Source organism: Propithecus coquereli, unplaced genomic scaffold (assembly GCF_000956105.1).
Source record: "Propithecus coquereli isolate 6110/MARCELLA unplaced genomic scaffold, Pcoq_1.0 Scaffold127, whole genome shotgun sequence".
NCBI classification, from domain to species: Eukaryota; Metazoa; Chordata; class Mammalia; order Primates; family Indriidae; genus Propithecus; species Propithecus coquereli.
The window spans coordinates 7,502,568-7,513,167 of record NW_012136858.1 but is presented as its reverse complement, the minus strand read 5'-3'; positions in this window follow the sequence as shown (position 1 = coordinate 7,513,167).

The following is a 10,600-nucleotide window of genomic DNA, read 5'->3' as shown; positions in this document are numbered from 1 at the left end:
TTACATATATATTATATATATATATATATATATGTATTTGAGACAGAGTCTCACTCTGTCGCCCTAGGTAGAGTGCAGTGGCATCATCGTATTAATAGCTCACTACAACCTCAAACTCCTGGGCTAAAATGACCCTCTTGCCTCAGCCTTTGGAGTAGCTGGGGCTACAGGCACACACCATGATGCCTGGCTAATTTTTCTACTTTTAGTAGAGATGGGATCTCACTCTTGCTCAGGCTGGCCTCGAACTCCTGAGCTCAAGTGATCCTCCCACCTCGGCCTCCCAGAGTGCTAGGAACACAGGTGTGAGCCACCACACCCAGCCTATTTTCATCAACTTTTTAAAAAGTATATATTACGTTACATTAACTTATGAGTCTAAAAACTTAATAAATTCAGATATTTCAGTTCTTTAAACTTACTATACAAACAACAAAAAGTAAAAGCTTAAGTATAATAATTTTCTAATCCTTTATGCTAAAATTAACTGCTTTGGGAGAAAATTCATTTATTAATTTCACAAATATTTATTGAGCTTCTGTTTATGTGGTACTTTCTTCTAAATGTTAAGAGCAATTCAAAAATAAAATTTTACAAATCAGACATTTACTTCCACAGAGCTTAGAAAATAGATCAAATAAAATGTCAAACAGGGTGCTTAACAGATAAAAACCCAGAAAAGAGTCAAGAAAATTTCCATGTGTGGTTAAAGAAGAGATCTTTGAATAACAATTTCAAATCTAAACACAACCTTAGATACTTTGGTTTCCAAAACCTTTATTTTAAAGATGAGGAAAACCAGGCCCAAAAGGGTTCAAAGTGACTTGTCCAAAATCACTCACAGTTAGGTGGTGGTTCAATGATTTCTCAAAGAGTAGAACTTATTCGCTGTAACTAAATGCTACAAGGAAAACAAATGCAAAAAAGGAATGCATCCAGAAGTTTAAGGAGCACTGAGATAAGAAATATTTGGGAATTAACTAATTAATATCAAAATTTCATTTCCTATTAGAAAAAGATTAATTGCCATAATGGTTAGACTAACACATTTATATTTTCAATGCAGTGCAAGTAAATGTTATTTTTAATGAAACCATGTACCTTTAAAAAACCTATAATGAAACTGTTTTCATATAACCTATTTTATTGTCCCAGAAAGCACTAGCCAACATCTTTGAAAACTGGAATAGTAATTTAAATGCTTAGCCTAGTACCTTTTCAAAAAGCCAGAGAGGAAGAGAAAATTCCGATTAAAATTACAGCAACTTTATTAATTGCTGCTCAAAATGCCAAATTTACATATGTTTAAATAAATCTAAATGGCAGAACTGACCGCTAAGCATTTTTAGACAAGTTTAGAAAAATTAATTATGTTCTTCATCTTTAAAAAAACAACTTAATATTCGAAGCATTTGCCTTTTTGTCAAAGATAATAAATTTGATTAAGCTTATATAAATTACACTGTACTAAACAGTATAATAACTAAAAACACATGGAGAATAGAGTTAGCTTTACTCATTGCATCACTTCCAAATTTAAACCTATTACCAAGCATATATGCTTGGCTTAGAGACTTTTTCTAGCCTTCTTTTTAAAGCTGCTATTCATAAAAAGGTCAGTAGGTTGTCTTTTAAAAATAAATCTGTAATCACTACAAACTGTCACTGTATCTGACCAAAATCATGATGAAAGACCAGAGGCTAAGACTTGAGTACAGCAGCTCAAAGAGTTAGAATGAAATAGTAGATGGAAGAATTCAAAGGCAGGGGCCAAGACCTGTCCCAGTCCCTCAACTGAAAGAACGTATTTGACTTTTGATAGTCGTAACCTAGGCCATCTGAGCATTTCTTAATCCACAGTGACTCTTAGCGATGAGCTCACTGTTTCCAAAATAGTAGAAAACCACCAGGAAGCCATGGGTCTTAGGTTACCTTCTAAATCTTGCTGGGGAAGTTTCTAGGACACCATTATTTATTCTCCACAGCAGTGGCTTTCAACCGTCTTGCTTCCCCAGCCCACCAAAGCATTGCAACTCGCCTGCAGAAAGAATGGAATCACGTCACCAGTGGTTTTCATCCTAGAGAGATGGAAGGATGCAAACTTAAGGAACATATCAAAACTCCAGGTTGCTTCCCCATTCAGCATTTCTTTCTATTCCCCCACCATAACCATCAAGTGAAGAACGTTTCCGTAAAGCTTTGCAGTAAAACTTCCTGACTAGTCAAGTTTGTACTGTAAGCCTGTGAGGTTCAATGAAATGGAACAATGAAAGGGAGCCTCAAATAACTCTGTTGACATTAGGCAGTGAGCCGAGTATGAGCTGTGCACACATGCTTATCGGGGGCACGTGCAAACTTCAGCGTTCACAAGGCTTTAGAAGTCAAACATTCAATTTCCACAATAACCTCATAAAGAGGGTGTTATTGGCCCTGCTTAAGAGATCAGAAAACTACAGTGCAGAGCAGTCTGCCCAAAGTCTCAGAAGTAGAAAGTGGTGAAGTGAAGAGTCAAACACCAGCATATCCAAATCTATGTCTACCAGATCATATCCCAAAGGTCGCTTCTACTTCTAGGGTAAAGAGGATACAAGTGGGAGTCCCACAGTTAAGAGACAAGCACTTCTCATTGGGATCACTGATCTTGGCCCCAGCTGATTCACAGACCCCATTATGTTGTGTACACATGAAATTGATTTGGAAGGGTGAAGCCAATATATTTTGGTTTTATTGCTCAGAGCTCACAGTAGGGTGAAGTCTGAAACATCTCAACAGAGTATTCAAGACTCACCACAATGCCATCTGAACAAATCTTTGCAAGCTTCTGTGCCAGTGTTCCCTAACAGACTGCAACTTCTAGTTCTGCCAAACTGACCTGTTCACTCTTCCCTGAGCAAACTTTCACTTGACCAACCTACTCTGGACTAGCCTCTCCTCTATCAGACTTTTCCAAGAAAACTCTACCTGATCCATTCATTTGGCATCTATTTTAGAATGTTCTGAACTGTGCTTTATGTGACAAGAGTGTCTTGTCTCTATAAATTGGTGACCAAAACACAGAACGTCACAGGCTAGAAGACAGTTGAGAGATTGTCTGGTCAAAAGCCCTCATATTACAGAAAAGGAAAGCGAACCTAAGGTCATAAAATGGATGGACAAATCATATATTTATAATGTTCCTCCAAACTTAATTAGTATTTTAATTTACCATTCTAGATAAGGGGGTTATCTATATTAGTTATCAGCTCCACATTAATTATGTCACTAGCCAAACACTGGCAATGAAATAATTTATGGCAGATCTAGTCTTGGAACCCAACTTCCCTGACTCTTTCTTGGAAGCCAAGTCCCTGTTAATCAGATAAGCATATCCCACAGCAGCCAGCCCAGTACCTGCACACAGCAGGCATTTATTAACTGATTCTTTGATTATGGTTTATTTATTTATCCCAAGCATTTCCCATCCAAATAAAATGTTATTCATATACAGGATACATATTGACAAGATTTACCAGGCCAGTAATATTTTATACCAAATGCTCATTCTTGATTGCTCCCTTTCTCTTATACTCCACATCCAAGTACTTTTCATTTTGTCTCCAAAATGTATCTGCTTTTCACCCTCTCCACCTCCACAAGCCCAGCCCATGCCATTATCCTCTCCTGCCTGGACTACTGCAAAAAATCCCCACTGGTCTCCCTTCTTCCATCTTCCCTCAGCCCCTGTTCAATCAATTCCCTGCAAAAGCACATCGCCCTCCCACCCACCAACTCAAAAGCATTCAGTGGTTTCCCATTTAACATAGAATAAGATTTAAACTCATTACCATAATGCAAAATCTGTCCCCATATTCTCTCATACTTCATTCTCTGCCCACTCACTGCTTGGTTTTCTTTCAGTCCCTCAAGGAGACGGGGCTCTTGCTGGCTCCAGAGCTTTTCATATGCTGCTCTCCCGCCTGGAAGTGCTTTCCCCTCCACTTCTCTGAGGGCTGTCTTTTTGGGCTTTGTGTATCAGCTTCAATGTCACTTCCTTGGAGAAGCCCTCCCTCACCACTACCATCCCCATCCTTCCTGGTCTCAGCATTCTTTCCTGCCTTCAGCTTACCACAATTTGTACTTATTTAGGACACTCGTTTTCTGCCTATGTCTCCCCCACCCCACCCCAAACTGTGAAAAAATGAAGATAAAGATTATGCCTATCAGTTTCTCATAATAGTACCCCCTGCCTGGGAGGAGACCTGGCTCAGAACAGTCACTCAGTATATTTCTGTTGAATAAATAAGTGTCCTCAAAGATTCACAAATGCATACAGATATATAACTTCATCTGAAAGGTTACCATAAATAAGATGACATTTTACGACAAAAAAATACAATTTATTATATGTCTGTAAGTTATACTGACCCTTTCCTTTCTTGTACAAAGAAATGTGGTTAAAATAGTAAATCTGTATTTTAACAGGGATTTGACTACTTTTCTGGTCATATCCTTTTGGAGGAAAAATGTCTTAAGTTTGAGCTGTCAGTGTTCCCAGGTTTCTGAAGCATCCCAGGAGATTCTGATTCAGTGACAAAGGAATTTGAACTTACAAGATGTACCCCTTGTACTTCTTGTCATCAAAGACGTTTGGGAAATTTTGGGCTAGGTCAGTTGTTTCCAACCTCGGCTGCACATTAAAATCACCTAGAGAGTTTTAGAAAATACCAGTGCCTGGATCCCACCCCAGAGATTCTGCCTTAGTTGACCTGGGGTGGGGACTAGTCATCAGAATTTCTAAAAGTTCTTCACATTTAACATTTAACATGTTCCCACTTTGTCAAGCGTACTCTGACCTTAAGATATACCAGAAATATATGCAGAGTTCCAGATTTGCGACTTCAGGTGACTTTAATGTGCAGCAAAGGTCGAAGGCCACTGGGGCTGATGACAGCGTGATAAGATAGATCTGCAACGGACTGAACAACCATACCAAAAAGATACCAATTAACGGGTTGATGACAACCTGTGAGGAAGTTCCTTCTAACAGTAACTGCAGGCTTTAACATTGGGCCTTTCCTGATCAAGATTTACCAACAATTGGGATGGAGATAAAGAGGTGTCACTAACAGTTTTTGCTATTGCATAAAACTGTGAAGAACAGTAAATAGTTTGTATGACAGAATTAGAATCTGAAATATTCACCAGGCTAGAGCCATAGGACAAGAAATGATGCAAACAAGTGACTACATAAAGTCAGAATAGGAGTGACACGGCTCAGCAGCAGAATAATTTGAAAAAGACAAGGATTGGTCCAGCATTGAGCTCCATAGTCATCTATAGTAAAATATGGCCATGAAAAATATTGTTTTCCATTAAGGGAAATATAACATTTAAAATGAATATTTATTTAACATATAATATTTATTTAACATATATGTTTATTTAGCAATATGATATTTAGCAAAAACATATTTAGCATTCTAATCTATACTAAAATCAGGGACATCACAGATAAAAGACAAGATAACTGAGACCACATCTTTGCAGAGGAGAGCAAAGAAGGCAGCCTGCAGAAAAAGAAATACAGACAAGAGAAGGAACAGAGACATGGCATTGTCTTACAAATATTTGAAGGATCTTGTGTGAAACATGAATTAGATTTATTCTAAAGGCACCAAAGGTTAGAACAAAGAACAGCTAATAGAAGCTATCAGAAGACATACTTAGGCTCAACATGAACAAGAACTTACTAACAGAAATGTCTAGAGGCAGCGTGAGCTGCCTTGGAAAGCAATGTATTTCCATCACTGAAAGTCTTTCAGGACTAGAAAGAAGAAGCTCCAGGTGGTCCTATCTTTCTACATGACCCTTCCTTTCTGATCCATTTGTTGTTACAGTTGCAAAAGAACAGAGTTGAGGAGAAAAGTTGGCAAACATCTATTACAGTCTTAGTCTTGCTTGTTTGTATAAAGAGGATGTTGCCAAGGCTGATCTTTCTCTCCTAAGCAGTAAGCCTCCCCACTGTTCTTTCCTGTCTGTCTCATTCATTCCTTTTTTTCTGGTTCAAGCCCAATAGTTCTCTATTTCTCTCTCTCATCTAGTTTTGGTAGCCCCTATAAAGAAAAGGCTCATAAGTTGGTCTTTGATGTCTAATAATACAATACTCAGTAATTTGACAAAGGTAGTTGTAGAATTTACACTTTTTTCCAAACTGCTTGTTCTAAAATAGTTTTCTCCTTTTACCTGGTTTCAACCAAAACATTATTAAAATAATGAATAAATCTATTCCTTGATGGCATAGTAATCCTACATTTATTTCTAGTTCTGTCTAAATTCTGCTTAAATTTTAGCCTTCCCACCCACCACTTTGCTTCCTTTCCTCTCCTGTCTTGGGGAGATTATTCTGTCAGCTCAGAAACAGTTTCCATTTCAAAAAGGGCTTCCCTCCTCCTATACCAGTATTTCCACCACTGCTCCTACATGGGAATGATCCGCTTTGCAAAATAAAATGGGGCCACATAATATTCATCTAGATCAATATATTAAGTTCTGGAAAAATTCACTTTTATGCAACGAAACATTTAACATGTTCCCACTTTGTCAAGCATACTCTGACCTTAAGACATATCAGAAAAATATTCAGAGTTCCAGATTTGTTGAGCATTTAAAAACTGCAAATTGTTTGTTTATTGCAAAGAAACGTATGTATAGTTATTGAACACCTACAACAAGCAAATATGTTGCTGGTGCCTGGATGGAGTAGAGAACAAAGACTGACCCTGTCCTTATTCTCATAGAACACAGTCTCTGGGGGGAAAGGACATGAATCAAATAATCACCCAAACAAGTGTGAAATGCAAACATGATCAGTGCTATAAAGAGCAGTACATGGAGTTTTTAGAGCAGAAGAAGAATTGAACAAGGTCAGAAAGGTCAAGGATGGCTTTGGGGAGGAAACAGCCAATATGGCTAAAAGTAGACATTGCCAGTATCTCTGTAGAACTCAAATCTGAGACACATGGCAGAAGTTCAGCCCTTAGAAAAGTCTTCTCCTCCCTCCATTTTCATGTGTGCCACCCTCAGTCTGGGCAAAGAGGGCTTCTCTCTTGCCCTCGTCTGGCCAGGCCTAGCCTCATAGCATGAGAGGTCTCTGAGGCCAGAATACATGGCTACCTGCAGCTCAGTCCCCCCTTTCTAGAGCACTCTGGGCAACCAGGAGCCTGAAGCTCTGAGCCTGATTTAATACCTGCATGAGCCTCTTCCCAGGCCTCTATATTCCCTGGGGTACCCTATGCATACCCTCAGGCCTCCGAGGCAGCTGTTTGTTGTGGGGATGAGGACAAAACTGTATGGGGTGTCCACATGCTTACAGAAGAGGCTCTTCATGGTAAGGGATGGAGTTGCAGGTAGGAAGAAAAAGGGGCCAGGCCTCCCTCCCTTTGTCTCCCCACTGAATCCATCCCACAGGACCTGTGCTCTTTTCTCTGGGGCCAATCCTGAGACTGTCACTGCTATCTCTAGTGGTTTAGTAGTCTTTTCTCTTCTTTTCTTCCCATCTCATGGCACATCTGACTTAAGGCCTGAGTTTTCTTAAAGCTATTGTGATACTTCCAAATCCATCACCTGGTAAATTTTATTCCCACCAGAACTGTCCTCTCTCTGCTCCCTAGATTATTTCTAAATGTTTCTGAACTGTTCTCCCCAGCACCTTCCTATCCTCCATCCTGTCCTGCCATCGTGCGGTTTTGCAAATTTGCTTTAAAGTCCCTGGAGGCTCTCCAGCACGTATTGAGTAGACTTCAAACTCCTTAACATGGACTCAAGCGCTCCGGTGGCAGCTTCAGTCAACCACAGGGAGGGCCATGCCCTTCCACACTTCTCTTCCTTGCACATGCATCTGCCTGGTCTGCAGCACCCCCTCCAGCTGCTTAACACTCACTCATTCTCCCTGATCTAACTTGAGTCGTCACTTCCAGAAAGTCTTCTAGAACCTTCTTCTGACTTATGGAGCCCTCCTCTGCACCCCTGTAACACTGGATCACCTCTCTGTAGTACTTCTCTACTTTAACCTAAAAGACTAAATCCCTTGAAAGCAAGGACCAACTCCTTCATCTCTGCATTCCCAACGCCAGACACAGAGATGACTTTTTAAAAATATTTGTTAAAATCACCATGAATAGCTATATCTAAGGCACTCAGACTTTGAAAATCTTCCATAATCATTTTGAAAACAGAAAATCACTTTCTACTTTTGGTTTGTGAGAGCTGTATTTATTATTCTTAGCTTAGCATAAAATAAAGACCCTGAAGGTAAAAATACACAATTTACATAAGTTAAAATACTATTAGTAAACAAATACTGTGAAAAATGTTCATCCATGCTAGTAATCAAGAAATGCAAATGAAAGTAATGTTGAGAGACATTTTGCACATTAGAATAGCCAAAAATATTTAATGACAAAACCTAAGGTTGATTAGAATGAAATTGTTACATCTTTGACTGTTTCTGGCATTGCAAATTCATACAACCTTTTTGGAAAGCAATTAGGTAATATTTATTTACAATCCACAAAGATATTTGTACCTTTTGACCCAGTAATTAGACTCTTGGGATTTAAACTCAATACAAGTTTTTTAAATTCTACAAATGCTACAAAATATTCAATGTTGTATTATAATAGTAAAATCCTGAAAACAGTCTAATTGTCCAAATGTGTCTTTATATACGTAAACATAAGCTGTAACAAGATATTTGCAGCCCATATAATAACGAATAAGAAATTCATAACAAAAACAGGTTTTAAAAATCTTCTATAAATCAATAAGAAAAAAAACAAACCAGAAGAAAAATATTTGAACAGAATGAAATGAAGTTTTTCATCTCAAAGATAAAAATACGAATGATCAATAGACATTGAAAGATGCTCAACTTCATTATGATTATGTATAATTTTCATATAGCAGAGGAAAAGTATAAACCTCCCACTTTAGAGAAAAAAATAGGTAAGTCCATGTGACAGGATTGAATGTGGATATATTTTTGCCAAATATAAATTAAATTTGGGTATGTTTGTGACTTTTCCCTGCATTTCCCTTTGTGTCCTTTCCCCTTGATAGCCATCACTTCATATCATTCATTGTCTCCTAGGTCACTCACTGACTGCAGGACACCAAAGAGAAAAAAAGGGAAGAAAAATTTTTGTCTTTGAGTTTTGAAATAGGCTATATACACTCCTAACAGAGGAAAAGGTTTGAAAGTCAAGGCTGTTGATTTGCCAGACCATGTATTTTGGAACTCGCTGAAGTAACCGGGGCTTACCTGAAACCGAGATGTTGCACTGAAGAGAAGGGGAGGGTGAATTGACTGAGAAATCACTTCAAAACACGGAATCTACCCAGAAAGCATCTCTATAGGTTTCAACATTAGGAACAGTAAGTACTTGGAATAGAAACGAAGTTATTGATAAAAGAAAAAATGTATATTTGTTGCATAGGGCTTGGGAAATGTCATAATTGGTACATCTATATTTTTAAGCCCATTGAAAAGAAATATGTGATCTTGCATACTAACATTCTGAAAAGAACAGTGAATTTTTATTCATATTTTATATGTTTCTATATATAGCATAAAATATTTTACAATAAGCATGCATTTCTTTTGAGACTGGACACAATTATAAAGCTAATTTCATTTTGAAAAATAAAAAAAATCTGTATAGGTTGAATGTTATTACCCATCCCTCCTTTCCAACATCATCTACTCAGAAACTGAATTATTATAGTGCAGGATTGTTTTAACCTACATGGAGATTACAATATTTATGAAAGTAATGCATTAAAAGAATATTAAAAAGTTTTAAACAGAAAAAAGAAACCTAAGAGAATTCATCACTAACTGCCCTTCTCTATAAGAAATACTAAAAGGCGTCCTTCAGGCTGAAATGAAAGAATACTAGATAGTAACTCAAATCCATGAAAAGAAATAAAGATCACCAGTAAAGGTAACTATATGGGTAAATATAAAAGACAGCATAAATGTATTTTTGTCTGTAACTCTTTTCTTCTCTCATATGTTTCAAAAGACAACTTCACAAAGCAATAATTATAAAATTGTGTTGGTGGGTTTATATCAACGGGAAAGAAGCCAAACTCTGTAAAATAATTTAAAGAGATTTATTCTGAGCCAAATTTGAAGACCATGGCCCAGAGCCATGTCCAAGAAGCCTTGAGCAAGTGGACTCACTGTGGTTGGGTTACAGTTTGAGTTTTATACATTTCAGGGAGACAGGAATTACACACAATTACACACAAACTACAAAAACTTACTCAAGAAGAAATATAAAATCTGATTATACCTACAAAAATCAAGTAAAGAGAATGAATTAGTAATTTTAAAACTTACCAACAAGAAACTCCCAGGCCCAAATAGCTTCACTGGTGAATTCTATTAAAACTTTAAAAAGAATTAATGTCGAGCCTTCTAAAACTTTTCCATAAAATAGAAGAGAGGATAATTTCCCAATGTTATAAAGCCAGTATGCTCTGATACCAAAACCAAAGAGATCACAAGAAAATTGCAAACCAATATCCCTTCTAAATATAAATGCTAAAATCATGAACA